The sequence below is a fragment of the Podarcis muralis genome, chromosome 9 (genome assembly GCF_964188315.1).
Source record: "Podarcis muralis chromosome 9, rPodMur119.hap1.1, whole genome shotgun sequence".
Taxonomy (NCBI): Eukaryota; Metazoa; Chordata; class Lepidosauria; order Squamata; family Lacertidae; genus Podarcis; species Podarcis muralis.
Window position 1 is genome coordinate 83,507,758 of NC_135663.1, and position 14,750 is coordinate 83,522,507.

The 14,750-nt window shown below is 48.3% G+C and overlaps 1 long non-coding RNA gene across 2 annotated transcripts in view; it reads right to left on the reverse strand.

Moving 5' to 3' along the window:
• Nucleotides 1-627: 627 nt before the first annotated feature.
• The window catches only part of LOC114590179 (uncharacterized), a 138,790-nt gene continuing 124,667 nt past the window's right edge, over nucleotides 628-14,750 (reverse strand). Inside the window, exons 2-3 of one of the 2 annotated variants that reach the window (XR_013394309.1) lie at nucleotides 3,863-5,243; nucleotides 628-1,100 (exon numbers count right to left, since the gene is read on the reverse strand). This is a non-coding gene — a long non-coding RNA (uncharacterized LOC114590179). Of the gene's footprint in view, nucleotides 1,101-1,818; nucleotides 5,244-14,750 lie in introns of those variants that run through there. The other variant, XR_013394308.1, reaches the window with a different exon arrangement.

Genomic DNA, 14,750 nt, shown 5'->3' on the forward strand with positions numbered 1-14,750 from the left:
ATATTTCTAATCTTTCAACTCTTTCCAATCCTCAGTGGGAAAAGAAAATGAAAGCTCACCTCACCAGTGTTTCTAAGGGACCCAAGCACCTGGAGGTCACAGCATTATGGGTGAAAGGATGTCAGTGGCAAGGAGGCCTGGGACAATGGGCCAGGTGTTTGCATGTGCCCCCCCCCCCCCCAGTTCAGCTACAGCCTCCACTGGGTTTTCCAGAAGCCATGCAAGATTTTTCAGCCAAGCAGGTCAAGGCAATGTTATTATTACATTGATTAAACTAATTTTATTAAATTTCTATGACACCCCTCATTGGGGGATCATATGCTTGTTTCACCTCTGCACTCTAAGTTATGGGTGGCCTTTCTCTCTTGCCAGCATTGTATATTGAAAACAAAAAATGCCCAGTTTGAAATTATTATTATAATTATTATACATTTATTTGTACCCTGCCTTTTCCCCTGATGGGGACCCAAGGCAGTTTACGGATGAAAAGAAGACAAGCTAAAACCTGGGTGGGGGATCTACAATTAAAAAGCAATTAAACACTGATAGAATTAAAACTGTGTGTGTATACATATAAAAATCTTGTAAAACCAAATAATGGCAATAAAAACAGCACAGCAGAAGCCCTTTCATTAAAAGCACATTTTTATTTTATATTGATGTATACTTCGCTAATTGTAGAGTTGGAAGGGACCCCAAGGGTCATGCAGGAATCTTTCACGCAACATGGGACTCAAACCCATGAGTCTTGGTCAAAATTTTAGGCCTTTATAGTGCAATCCTATACATATTCTCTCAGAAGTTCTTTGAAGTTCAGTGAGTTTGATTCCCAGGTAAGTGCATAGCCCCGCAGCCTTCCAGCAAACGCTCCTCAGTGTGTTGGAATTTATTGTTACAATATGAGCTTATCGCAGTTGCAGACAGCCAGTTTGTTGACATCATGTGATATGGCTAGCTGTGGGAAAGAAGCTTCCCGGAAGTTCACAGGCTGGAAAAGTCTTTGTGAAGAGTGTAATATGAGACCTTCCTCTTGCGTATGTACAGGAAGTCTCTCTCTCGTTTGCTGGATTTTGAAGTGAACGGACATGTTTTCTGTAGTGCTGCAAAGTCAGAAATAAAGGATGTAAACAGACGTTTCTGACTATCTCTTTTCCCTGCCAGGGAAGCAGGAGGGAGGGGGTGTGCATTTCCCACGCTGGGAAGTGTCGCCTATTGAGACCTAGCCTGGATCCTGCGGGGATTGCAGCCAGGGAGGTCACCGGACACCAAGCCGGGAGCCTGGGAGAGTTGCCAGCTTCTCCCGAAGAAGGAGGCTCGTTTCCAACATTTTATATATATATATATATATATAGAGAGAGAGAGAGAGAGAGAGAGAGAGAGCAGATACTGTACGGTGTGAAAACCCCTATGAAGAAAAAGAGAAAGGTCAGAGCACTTTCCATTGGGAGTTTCCCAGTTTGGGAGAGAGCAGGAAAGCAAAGGTCTTTTTGTAGTCCAACCCTCTGCAAGGGAAGAATCTTTTTGCCCCTCAAACCCAGGTCTTTGAGATGGAAAGTCTCCTGCTCTACAGACTGAGCTGTCGCAGTGATTTTCGGCGTCTGGGCATGCGCAGAAGCAATTTCCAGAGCCGCAGACACACACAGATGCGATTTCTGTGGGAGTGATCTGGCCCATGGCCTTGCCAACCCCTGGGTTAGGGTTAGGATTTTGTTAGGGGTAGGGTTCCCTTCTTGCCAGGGAACTCTGGGAACATGGGGCTCAAAGGATGGCCCTGAGATTAAGAGTCTTGTGCTCTGCCCAATGAGCTATATGGATTGATTTAAATAACAAACACTATTTTTTATTATTTAATAATTTACAGTGATGTAAAATAAAGGGCAATATAAATAAATAAATAAATAATCCCTCAACTGCCAAAACAAATGGTCTTGTAGCACTGTAAAAACTAACAGATTTTGGGGAAACTTTTTTAAGAGGGGGCCTTGGTGAGTGCTAAGAGGGTGCCATGGAGTCCACGTGCCACCCTGGGAACCTCAGTCTGGACCCTAATGATGAAGCGAATCACCAGTCCCTAAATAATGGGAACACCATATGTAACATTAACCCCACAAGAGAGGTTGGTCTTTGTTCTCGGCTGGGAGCAGAGCGATTGAGAGAGTGAGGAGGTGCAGGCACAGTAGGTGAGAGATCCTCCCAGGTTGTCCTTGTTACAGTTCAAAGGCCTGGGACGTGCCTCCTTCGCATCCAGCTCCCCAAGGCCACTTTGCACGACACCCACCTCCCAAAGAAGAGAATTACAGAGTCTCATGTGCCTTCCATTTCGGGAGAAACTTCTCAAAGGAATATTTGCTCCCTTACAGGTTAACGGGTGACCTCTCCCTTCTGTTTTAGCTGATTCTGGAAAAACAAAACACTATGGGTAAAATTTTCTGTCCTGGATTGTTGATATTCTCCTGTGTTTTGGCAGGTGAGCTCGTCAGAGTGTTAAATAAATTTATCCCAGCAACACAAATGAGGGATGTGGTTATTTAGCAAACGCAGGGGAGTTTTCCTATTTGTTCCTATTTCCTATTTGTTCTTTGACTGATTGTGCATTAAATTGTGCAAAGATGTGATTTCTCCAGGCCAATGAGACATGGCCTGGAGAATGTGGATGGAGGAAAGTTTTTCTCCCTCTCATAATGGTAGAACTCATGGAGCTGGACGCTGGAAGATTCAGGACACATCAAAGAAAGGAAGTACTTCTTTACAAAGCGCACATTATGGAACTCCCTGCCACAAGAGGCAGTGGTGGCCACCAACTTGCAACTTCCGCTCAGGATTTTCCCCAGGGTAAGCCCCATTTCAGCCAGCATACTTTGCACCCTCCTCAAATGCTTTGGCCTGGTTGGGAGGTTTCCTGGTAACCCCCTCCCTTCCGGTGGTGCCAATGTTCCCCTGGCCTCGAATGCCCCCTTGACCGGTCACCGCAACCCCGTTCATCTCCACTGTCGCCACAGTCCTCGGTGCGGGCAGGGGCCACGCAGCTGCTTGGCAGGCACGGCTTGCCTGGGGTGCAGCTCCAGGGACTTGGAAATGTTGGGACGGTTAATGAGTTGCCTCCAAGCAATCTATCTGGTTGGTCAGGTTTTGGGGAGGCGGAAAATAAAGCTTTACTTTGGGGGCCACAGTTCATGAACTACACGTTGTCCAGTGCCACACTCGCCACCGAGGAGAAGGTCACCTGCGCTCTTGACATGCTCCAGATAAGGAGCCGGCCGGGGAGGGCGAGGAGCCCAAGACCTAACTGGAAAGCACTGTGGACTCTTCCGGTGTAGGCCAGCAGGGGGCGCCAGGTGCCTGAGGATGAGGCAGGGCTTCGCCACAGGGGACAATGTGGTTGCCGTGGCTCAGCTCCACAGGGAAGCTTCCGTTGAGTCCTGCACAGGAAGGGCGGAGGGGTGAGGAACCAGGCGTCATCTAGCCTGGCCCTTGCAGGTGGGAACCATAGTTATATAAACAGAGGAGATGGGACCCGGGGGTCATCTAGCCTGACCCCTGCGAGAATTGCAGAATGACATCTCATCTCAACTGCTCTCATTTTTATCAGTCAGCTGCCAGGAATCCCAAAGGGGGACGGGAAGCAGGGCATCAGTAAATTTCATGATAAGAATGGTATTTCATTATGCTGGCCCTACCAGGCGGGTCAGTGGTCTGGAAATCAATAAATAATAATTATATGATAGCACCACGATATGTCCTGCAGCTTAGAAATGTACGGAATTACGACAACTGTGCCTGGTGGCATTTCCTCCACACAGGGAAAAAGGCCAAGTACATGGCTCTGCTCCTGTTGGTTTTCCGACCAGTGCCCCAAGCTTACCTTTCTCAGCCATACTGTACCAGGTGCGGAGTTCACAGGCTGTGGCTGCGTCACTCATGGTCAGGGAGCGGAGTCAGGCGGCTTGGTTCGCTGCTCCGAGGTGCTCATGTACCAGCCTGGTTGGGGGGTGCCAGGTCAAAGGGGTGCTCTAACTGCTAAGCAATGCTTCTCTGCCTTTCAAATGAAGCAAGTTTACCCTGGTCGGTGCCCAGAATGTGGTTGAAGGGGGAGTCGGGGCCGCACACCCAGCCTCTGCCCCACCCTGGGCACCACCAGTACCCAGACATGCTGACGTCCTCCCAGCTGCAGGCGGTGCCTTCAAAGTCGCAGGCCAAGGTGACACTTGGCGGTTCCAGCCCATTCCGGTAGCCTAGAAGGAGAAGGAATCAGGCGCCCTGAGCAAGCTACAGTTCCCAGAATTCAGGACACCAAGTGATGTTCCTCCCATGAGCTACAGTTCCCAGAGTTCCCTAGGAAAAGAAATGGGCTTGGGAACTAGATCTGTCAAGGGATTCGCAACCCTCAACACCCAGAGCAAGCAATAGTTCCCATGGTGCTTTGGGGAACATCGTGGGAACTGTAGTTTGTTCTGTTTCCCAAAGAGACCCTCTCAGAGTTATAACTCCCAGAGTTCCCTTGGGAAAGGTTGTGCAGAATATTCTCTCCCCCCATAGGAAACTACAGTTCCCAGGGTGCTTTGAGAGATGCCGTGATGGGTTAAATACTATCTGCGAGGGGAATTGAAGCACATCTCCCTGATTCCTTTGGTGACGCCAAAACTAGTGTCAATGGATCTTGTCAGAGCAATCCCAGCAGTCGCAGGCAAAGTTGCAGGCGCCAGCACTTGGCTTCCTGGAGGCGGCCCAGCTAAGAAATGGAGGCCCAGCTAGGAAAAAAAAGGGGGAAGTGCCATTAAAAGGAGAGTAACAGTGAGAGAGATAGGGAGCATGGGAGACATGGAAGGGGCATCAAGAGGCATCTAGTCCAACCCACTGAAAGGAAGCTCAGAGCTATAATTCCCAGGACTTCTTTGGGAAATGAAAGAGGGAAGAGAGAGAAATAAAAAGCATAGAGAGAGGGATGGGATTCACAGCCCCCCCTCCCTCACCCCAGCCCAGCAAGGCACCCCTCAGGCGCGCCGTCCTCACAGCAGCACCCAGCAGGCCTTCGCCCCCACCTTATCTGCAAGCCGGCAGGGTGAGGGGGGCCAAAGGTTGGCAGGGCGGAGGCCCCTGTACCCCAAAAGACGCCCAGGGGGACAGAAGCCCACCTTGTGGGGCTACCCTGGCCTCCTAGGCGCTTCTTCTCTCGGGTGGAGCCTCCCGTGCCAGTGGCAGTCTACCTGGGCAGCTCCTGAAGGAGCTTAGCGCTCAGGGAAATGCTGCAAGGAAGAGAAGGAGGAGGAGAATAAGGATAATACTGAGGATAATGATAACAGCAGCAGCAGCAGCAACAACAAACCAGAGAAAGGCCAAGGCCCCTAAGGCACTGTTGGAACTCCTCCCTGAGGGGATGGGGGGGCTCCACCCTTCCTTCTCCACAGGGACCCCTAACGTCTCCTGGGACCCCTCAAGAGATGAGGCGCCCACCTCACAAGGGAGACCAGTGCCACAAAATGGCCAGGCTAGGCCCAACTGCCCTCAACCAATATGGCGGTGGTGGCATGTCTTCATTTGCCTCTCCTCTGGTGGCGCCTCTTTCCGGTCACTCTGCCTTCATCCAAAATGGCCTCCTAGGACCCCTAGGACACGTGCACAGCAGCAACATCAACAATAAAAACAGCAGCAGCAGCAAACAAACATTTGTGAGCCAAAATGGCGACGGAGGTAGCAGCCTAGCCAGAACCTCCTGCCTTCAATTAAGCTTTTAATTAGGTTTTAGCCATCTTCTGGCCCTATGTTTATATTTTTAGTTGTCATTTTGTTTTCTTTGCTTTTAGCCTAATGGTTTATTGTTTTAATGTTTTATTATCTACTGTTTTAATGTTTTATTATCTACTGTTTTATGGCTCAATTCGATTTAGCGTAAGAAGGAACACTAAAGAAGGTAGACTGCAGTCTTTGCAACTAACACACAGCTTTCATCCATTGAACATAAGGTCCAGTCATGGCCGACTCTGAGATTGCGCACTCCTCTCGCTTTATTGGCCGAGGGAGCCGGCGTACAGCTTCCGGGTCATGTGGCCAGCATGACTAAGCCACATTTGGCAAACTAGAGCAGCGCACTGAAACACCATTTACCTTCCCGCTGGAGCAGTACCTATTTATCTTACTTGCACTTTGACATGCTTTCAAACTGCTAGGTTGGCAGGAGCAGGGACCGAGCAACGGGAGCTCACCCCGCTGCTAATTATGCCTGCTAGAAGGAAAAAACGAGGCATTAAGAGCCAAAACAGCATATCATATTTTTCACTCTGTAAGACGCACCAGACCACAAGTTTTTGGAGGAGGAAAACAAGAAAAAAAATATTCTGAATCTCAGAAGCCAGAACAGCAGGAGGGATCGCTGTGCGTGAAAGAAGCAATCCCTCTTGCTGTTCTGGCTTCTGGGATAGCTGCGCAGCCTGCATTCGCTCCATAAGACGCACACACATTTCCCCTTACTTTTTAGGTGGGAAAAAGTGAGTCTTATAGAGCAAAAAATACGGTAATTGGGACTCACAATTCCTCCAACGCAGAGAAGCGGCAGAAAGCCAACACCTTCATTCCTAGCTCGGAAACAGAGCAAATTGTGAGTAATGTTGCTGGGGGAACCCTCCCCCACTCTAAGAAGGAAGGAGATGATCCGACCCCTCCCCCCTTTCAAGGAGGGAAGGAGATGATTTCACGCAGAAAACAGGAGTAGGAGGGATCCCCCCCATCCCAAATGCTGACCCACCCATGTCTTTAGAACAAGACAAATAGAGGAACTTGTTTCCAGCAGATTCCAGATATATACCCTTACCAAGAGATTTATATTGTCAGAGACTGCCTCCAGGTCCCAGCTCACAGAAGACCAACGCTAGCCAGCAGAACTGTACAAAAGTCTTTATTGAAGTTTAGTTCCCATTTTCAAGCCCTAGCGTGCGTCTCTACGTCTAGACCCTAGACCAGCGAAGCCTCGTCTGAGTCTCCGCCCCCTGTACACCAGTTTAAGACTCTAGCCTTACTCCTTCTTCGTTTCTCCTTCCGCCTCTGGGTCCTACTACCCCCCGGGGTGCCTTCCTTCCTGGACGCCTCGGATGCGGACCCCTCGGACTCCTCCCCCTCTCTTCGGCGGGCTTTGGGACCCGGCTCCCTCTCCGGGCTGCTCATTGCGCCACCCTCTTGTACATTTGAACTTGGCGCGCGCGTGCGCGCTGCCCCTGACCTTCCTTTTGACCGTTTCCTCGCTCTCTGATGCAGGCGTGGCTAACCCTGACTCATGTCCTTCCGCTGACGGAAAGCTGCCTGCTGCCGATGCCTGGGGCTCCTCCCCCCTACTGCTCTCCGGTGGGGAAGCTGGTCCCGATTTCCAGCTGCTGCTTTCTGAGTCCCCTCTGGCCCCTCCTTCCTGAGGTGTTCCCTCTGGCAACCCCCTAGCTCTGACCACGGGAGCTCCTTTCTGTGAATCCTCTGATTCGCTGGAGAGACTTAGAGACCTCGGACGGCTATCATCGCTGACCTCTCCCTCGGATTCCTCTCCCTCGGTCTCTAATTCCTCCCTTTCCTGTCCCTCTGCTCCTGAACCCCTGACATATATGATGTCAGCAGAAACTATGGTCTAATTAGTTCTTCAAAGACTGAATGAAATTTTCACCAAAATAACTAATATAGAGGAATACTTGGATAATTGCCCTCCCTCTATAAATGCCCAAAGGGCTAAAAGGAGGATTAGACACAACTATGCCAGCGAACTATCAGTACAAGTCATGGATGAAATAAAGCCTTGCCAGGTCCTCCAAGTGAACCAGATAATGCTTGAGATTCATCAAAATGAGTACAAGTGGATGAATCGCAGGTTAATTATGACGTCCTTATCTCAGCTTGTGACCTGCCATTACCAAAAAGTAGATCTAAAAAATTTCCATTTCCTGCCCAGCATAAGAAACATCACACACCTATTTATGACTTTTAGATTGCCAGCTCTTCCATCTCGACTTATGGAGATGAAAAACATTTTATGGCGGTCTCACCTTCTTTACCTGATAAGGGTTTTCAAGGATGAGACAGTGAGGCAGCCAGTCCCCGGCAGAGAACCAAAGCAAACGCCAATAAGAAACAATACCTGCACGAAGGAGGAAGATAAACCCGTGAGTTTGGAATTAGAAGAATTAGAAGAACTGAAGAGGAGATTATTGAGCATAAAGAGCATAAAATCTCAACTGAGCATAAAATCTCAATTCAAAACATAAGGACATTATAGCTCGGAACACTATATGCCCAATAGCCCTTCATCTCGAGGAAAGACGACTATGCAATTCCCTGATCTTTCCCCAAGCGATAGCGATGGAGAAGATGAACCTGGCAACTCTGACACTCTCATGGCAACAACTTCTAAAGAACTTCATGTCGCAGATAGATTGCTGAAACCAAGCACCCAGGCTATACTCGGGCCTTTGCCTAATACTCCTAAAACTTACAAGAATGACTCACCCAAAGGGTGAGATAGGACGGACGGAGTCTCTGAACATGAAGCGGCTCTCTGCTGGCTAGTGACCTCCATTTTACAGCACATGCCTCTTTAATACTCCCAAAGGCACAGAAAGAGTTAATAGCCTGGCTACCTTATGAGGGAGAGAGGGATTGACAGTTAGTGGACCAGTGTGGGGCTCCCCTCGCTACCTGGGGTGTGGCTGGATGGGTTTTACCTATTGGGGATGTTTGTCCTGCTGATTTTTCATCTCAATATCATACCTTTTCAATTTGGGAGACTTGGCCCAGGGATGTTATGTTATCATTCCTCTACAGGGGAGGCTAGCGTGGGGTCTGGGATTGCCACCGTCAAAGGGCAAGGGAGGTACGGCAGTGGGGGTAAATATTATCTATGAAGGATTTTGAGATGCGATGATGCTCGAACCCCTTCCAAGCTACGCCCCATCCCAAGGGACATGAGCAGGGATTATCCACCTCCGTCATTGGTGCTGTGCAATGCCAGGTCCATAGGCAATAAAACTGCCACCTTGCGAGACTTATCTCGCTGGGGGTTGACCTGGCTTGTGTGACAGAGCCCTGGGTGCACGAAGGCGAAGTATTCACCTTTTATGAGATGTCACCACCAGGTTTCTCCATCCTCCACCAATCGGGGACTGTGGGTCGGGGGGGAGGGTTAGCGTTGTTAATCCAGAAGGATTGCTCTTTCAGGGCTCTGCCATCACCATCAATCTCCAGCATTGAATGTGCTGGCCTAGTGTGGGGCACAAAGGAGAGCTTGGCTGTCTGGCTGGTGTACCAACCACCAGTAGCCACCCTGTCAGGCCTGTTGGATGTGGTGGCAGGCTGGGTCTTGGAGGTTTTGGGGGACTTCAATGTCCATGCTGATGCCACCCCCTCCTCACAGGCTCTGGACCTGGTGTCTTCCATGGCAATATTAGGGCTCTCACCACATGCTGGATTTGATTTTTGGTGCGGGTATAGTATGATTTTTGGTGAGGATCATGTCCTCACTTGTGGAAGTGCCATGGTCTGATCACTACATTCTGAAAGCCAGGATTGACTTCCCGCCCCCACCCCGCTTGGGTGGTGAGCCTATTTGGGCTTGATGTATTGATGTAATGAGGCACAGGATAATGTAAAATTACAAAAGGGACTGTTATTGTTTATTTTAGTTACTGTTTATTTTATTGTTTATTGTATATTTGTATTAGAGACCCTGGCAAGGAACAAAAGATCTGATGAAGAAATAAAAGGTATAACAGATGGGTGCACAGCAAATAAAAGGAGATCATTTGCAGATGACCTTGTAGGAAACCTGTTGGCGAGTATACCAAATATACACAATATCTGAGGTCGGACAGGTGGCAGGATTCAAGTTAAATAAAAATAAAACAAACCTACTGGTGAAAAATATGACAGAACAAAATAAAAATGAGCTACAAGTAGCAACACAATTGATAATTGAGGGGAAAGGGGAAGGCATGGCTAACAGTCAAGAATATAAATATTTTTAAGGATAGGTATGTAACAACGTGGAAAGAGATAAAGAAATTACGGATGTCTGGGGAAGGATGAATTTATCACTTTGGGGAAGAATTTCAGTTATGAAAATGAATGTACAGTTTTCAGGGGTTCAGGGACAGAGGCACAGGTGAGGGAGGAGACGGAGAGCGAGGGGGAAGAATCCCAGGACAGCGAGGAAGAGGATGACAATGACTTGAGGGATTCCATGAGTCTTTCAAGTGAATCGGAGGATTCCCAGAAGGGGGCGCCTGTGGTCAGGCCAAGGGGAGTCACAGGGGGGACTCGTCAGGAGCAGGGGACCAGCGGGGGAACCCAAAGTGGGAGCTGGGAGTCGGGACCGGCTTCTCCGCCAGAGCGCAGTGAAGGGGGTGGAGATTCCAGAGTGACAGGGGAAGCAGGTCCGAAAGCAGAGAGGGAGGGGAGATCGGAGCAAGACATCGTCCCGGAAAGGGAGGGGAGTAGTGCAGGGAGTAGTGTAACTGTCAAGAGGAAGGTTAGAGGTTGCGAACGCGCGCCAAGTTCAAATGTGGAGGCGCGCGGAAGAACAGGGAGCCCGGAGGAGGAGCCAGGTCCCAAAGCACGCAGGAGGGGGGAAGAGCTGTCTGGGGAATCCGCGTCAGGGGAATCCAGGAGGGGCGAAACCCCAGGGGGCAGGAAGACCCTGCGGAAAAGGAAAGAAAGGAAGAGGTGGAGCAGCACAAGCCTCTTAAACTGGTGCAGAGGAGGGACTGACTCAGAGGGGACTTCAGCGGTCCAAGCATAACAGACGTGGGGCTGCGCGCCTCGGCTGTGGAGCGTACAATACACTGCAATAAACATCTTTGTATATAAACTGGACTTGGCGTTGGTCTCTTGTGAGCTGGGACCTGGGGCAGCCCTGACAACAGTATTGCCAAGAATGTTATTTTTATTTCAAACAATACCTGTGGTCAGTGGAGCTTCAAACAATGGCAAAAAGATGTATCTAAATTCATCTGGCAGGGGAAGAAACCAAAGATTAAATACAAACTATTAACAGATAGTAAAGAAAGAGGTGGCTTCTCTCTGCCGAATTTGAAATTATATTATGAGGTGTCATGTCCCTACTGGCTATAGGAATGGATAACTTTTTAAAAATACAGATATTCTAGACTATGAGGGTCATGATAGCAGATAGATGCACATCTAAGGTATGAGAAGACCAAAGTGCATAAATGGTTTTTGAAACATTTGGTAAAAAAAGCAATTTATGGGGAAAATATAAAAACTTGTTGGAGCAGAAGACATCATGGTGGCTTTCCCCAGGGAAGCGATATCCCTGAGAAAGACTAATGCAAAAAATGAATGGGCAACCTATAGAGAGTTGCTTATGGAAGTAGAGCAACAATTGAAATTGAAAAAGTTTTGAGGATATAAGACAGTAACAGACTGGTTGCAATATCAATTAAATGATGTGTTTAAAATAGATAAGAAAATTGGATTCAGTAAAGAAATTTCAAGGTTTGAAAAATCTTTAATGGAAAATAATGTGGTTACTTTCTAAAATGTATAAATTGTTGCTAAAGTGGCATACCAAAGATGAAAAAGTTAAATCGGTAATGATATATTTGGCACAAGATATTGGGCATAATATCCAATTTTCATCTTGGGAAAAATTATGGAGGGTTAGAACTGCTTCAAATGTTTGTTGGAAATGCAAAGAGAAAGAAATGTGGTGGACAAAAGCATTCTGAGAAATGATTTATAATAAATTGAAAAAAATGTTTAAAGTAACGTTTGCGAAAAATCCAGAGTCTTTTATTAGGTGTTAAATAGTGGGTAGACATAGCAGACAACACAGCAATTTCTCCAAAGCAGCTCTTTATTTGTAAGCTGGAACAGAACAGAATAGCAAACAGCTCAGCCGGCCTGCTTTTATAGGCAGCCGGCTGTCAACATTGTAGCAACAACAACCCAGGGTTTCCCGCCTAAAGTAACTGATGTGGATCTGTGTGAATACTATATACTATACACGATACTCCAGGTGGCCAGGGTGAGAACTTCAATACATAACACCAGGTATTTTAGGTGCAGAAATTCCAAAGGAGCAGAAATGACTATTTATGTAGGCGATGACAGCAGTGTGGATACTATTGCAAAGAAGATAAAGTCCTGAGCAGAGATGAATGGTTGATATGGCGAAATTGGAAATTGACTGGGAAAATCAGAAACCAGGAAGAATTTAAGAAAGAATAGGAAAAAATTATATTGTATAAGCTACTAAAAACTTTAGCAGGATTTGAGAAATGCTTGTAATGTACAAAAAAAATGGTAGAAAGATTATTTTTATATTAAAAAAAGAGGTAAAATAAGGGAAGCAGCTGGGGAGGGAGATTGATAATGGGAACCATGGAAGGGTGGAGGGGAGTCGAAGGATTCAGGGAATCCTAAATGATGATTAATGTCTGAATTTAAATTTGTTATGTAAAACTTAATAAAAATATGTTTTCATTTTAAAAAAGGATAATGTTCCAAGTATAATAATACTTTATTATAATAGTAAAAAAGGTAAAGGTACCCCTGCCCGTACGGGCCAGTCTTGCCAGACTCTAGGGTTGTGTGCCCATCTCACTCAAGAGGCCGGGGGCCAGCGCTGTCCGGAGACACTTCCGGGTCACGTGGCCAGCGTGACATCGCTGCTCTGGTGAGCCAGAGCCGCACACGGAAACGCCGTTTACCTTCCCGCTGGTAAGCGGTCCCTATTTATCTACTTGCACCCGGGGGTGCTTTCAAACTGCTAGGTTGGCAGGCGCTGGGACCGAACGACGGGAGCGCACCCCGCCGCAGGGATTCGAACTGCCGACCTTTCGATCGGCAAGCCCTAGGCTCTGAGGCTTTTACCCACAGCGCCACCTGCGTCCCATTTATTATAATAATAAAGTGCAAATATATAGATATAGCTAGCAGTATGCAGTAGAGCTACATACCAAATTTGGTCAAATCCCAAACTCAATCAAACCAGTTCAAGGCACAGATCCACCTTCCCTGATAAGGGTTCCATGACAAATCTAAGCTCCAATTCCCTCCACACAAAGCAGCCCATCATATGCCCATCAAAGCACTTTGCCCATTCAGTGACCGGAATGGGAAGCTCTATCCCATACCAATAGTCAACTGAGGGCCAGATAACAGTTGACCTTAACTGCATAGTTCTGTGCAGGTTTCTTTTCTTCATCCCTTCACAAACTGCAGATGCAGAGTTCCTGATTTAGTTTGCAAATTGAGCATATAGGAGGACCTTGCTGTGGCCCTGGCCCCTGACTCTGGGGTTGCGGCACTCATCTCGCTTTACTGGCTGAGGGAGCCAGCGTTTGTCTGCAGACAGCTTCCGAGTCATGTGGACAGCATGACAAAGCCGCTTCTGGCGAACCAGAGCAGCACATGGAAACGCCATTTACCTTCCTGCCGGAGTGGTACCTATTTATCTACTTGCACTTGACGTGCTTTCAATCTGCTAGGTTGGCAGGAGCAGGGACCGAGCAATGGGAGCTCACCCTGTCGTGGGGATATGAACCACGGACCTTCTGATTGGCAAGCCCTAGGCCCTGTGGTTTAGACCACAGCACCATCCTTGTCCCAGTCCACCCTAACCTTATACCGTAACCCTAAACCCTACCCCCAACCTGACCCTAACTCCTAAACCGTAGGACACCCCTTACCCCCTAAACCACAGATACTTCTTGCACCATTAGGGTTAGGGTTGGGTTTGAGTTAGGGTTAGGGCCAGGGTTAGGGTAATGATTACAATCAGGGTTAGGGTTAAGTTAAGAGTTAGGTTTAAATTAGAATTAGGGTTAAGGTTAGGTTTAGGGTTAAATTAGGCTTAGGTTTAGGTTTAGGCTTAAGTTTGGGTTAGGGTTAAGGTTCGGCATAGGGTTGGGTTTAAGTTAATATTAGTGAGCGCTAGGGTGAGGGTTAGGTTTGAGTTAGGGTGAGCATTAAGGTTAAGGTTTGGGATAGGGTTGGGTTTGAGTAAGAGAAGAACAGCAGCAGGAGCAATATAATTATATTATTTATACTCCACCCATCTGGCTGCGTTTCCCAAGTCACTTGTGGCCACTTTCAATAAAAGGTAAAAACATGAGTGGATGCTCATGAATGCTCATGAATTTAGAAACTCTCAATTCCCATAGAATTCCCAAAGAAGACCTGGGAATTGTAGCTCTGAGCTTCTTTACAGAGGGTTGGACTAGATGACCCTTGGGTTCCCTTCCATCTCTACCATTCCCTCTCTACCATTCTAGGATGCTCCCTGTCTCTCTCTCTCTCTCTCGCTCACTCACACACTCACTCCTCCTTTTCATGGCAGTTTCACCTTTTTCTGCACTCCTAGCTCGGAAGGGCTGAAGAGGCTGCGCTGTCACCATGTTGGGCGCGGGCAGGGGTATCGGAAGGAGGGGCCGCCGGAGGAGAGGCAAGAGGACAGGAAGGGGAGGGAAATGGGCGAGGGCAGGGATACCGGAAGGAGGTTCCAACCGGAGGAGAGACGAGCGGAAAGGGAGGGGAAAGGGCGGAAGAGGCGCTGCGACGCTGGGCCAGCAGAGACGTGCCGAGCCAGGCTGGCCCTCTCTCTTTCTCCCAGCCGCTCTCTCTCGACCCCGCTCTCCCCAGGGGGCAGCCCTGCCCCCCGCCCCGCCCTCACCTGCCTTTCTCCCCCAGTGGCTTTCTTCTAGTGCCGCCATTTTGGGCTGTGCTGCCGCCATGTTGGGCGAGGGCACGGGTACCGGGAGGAA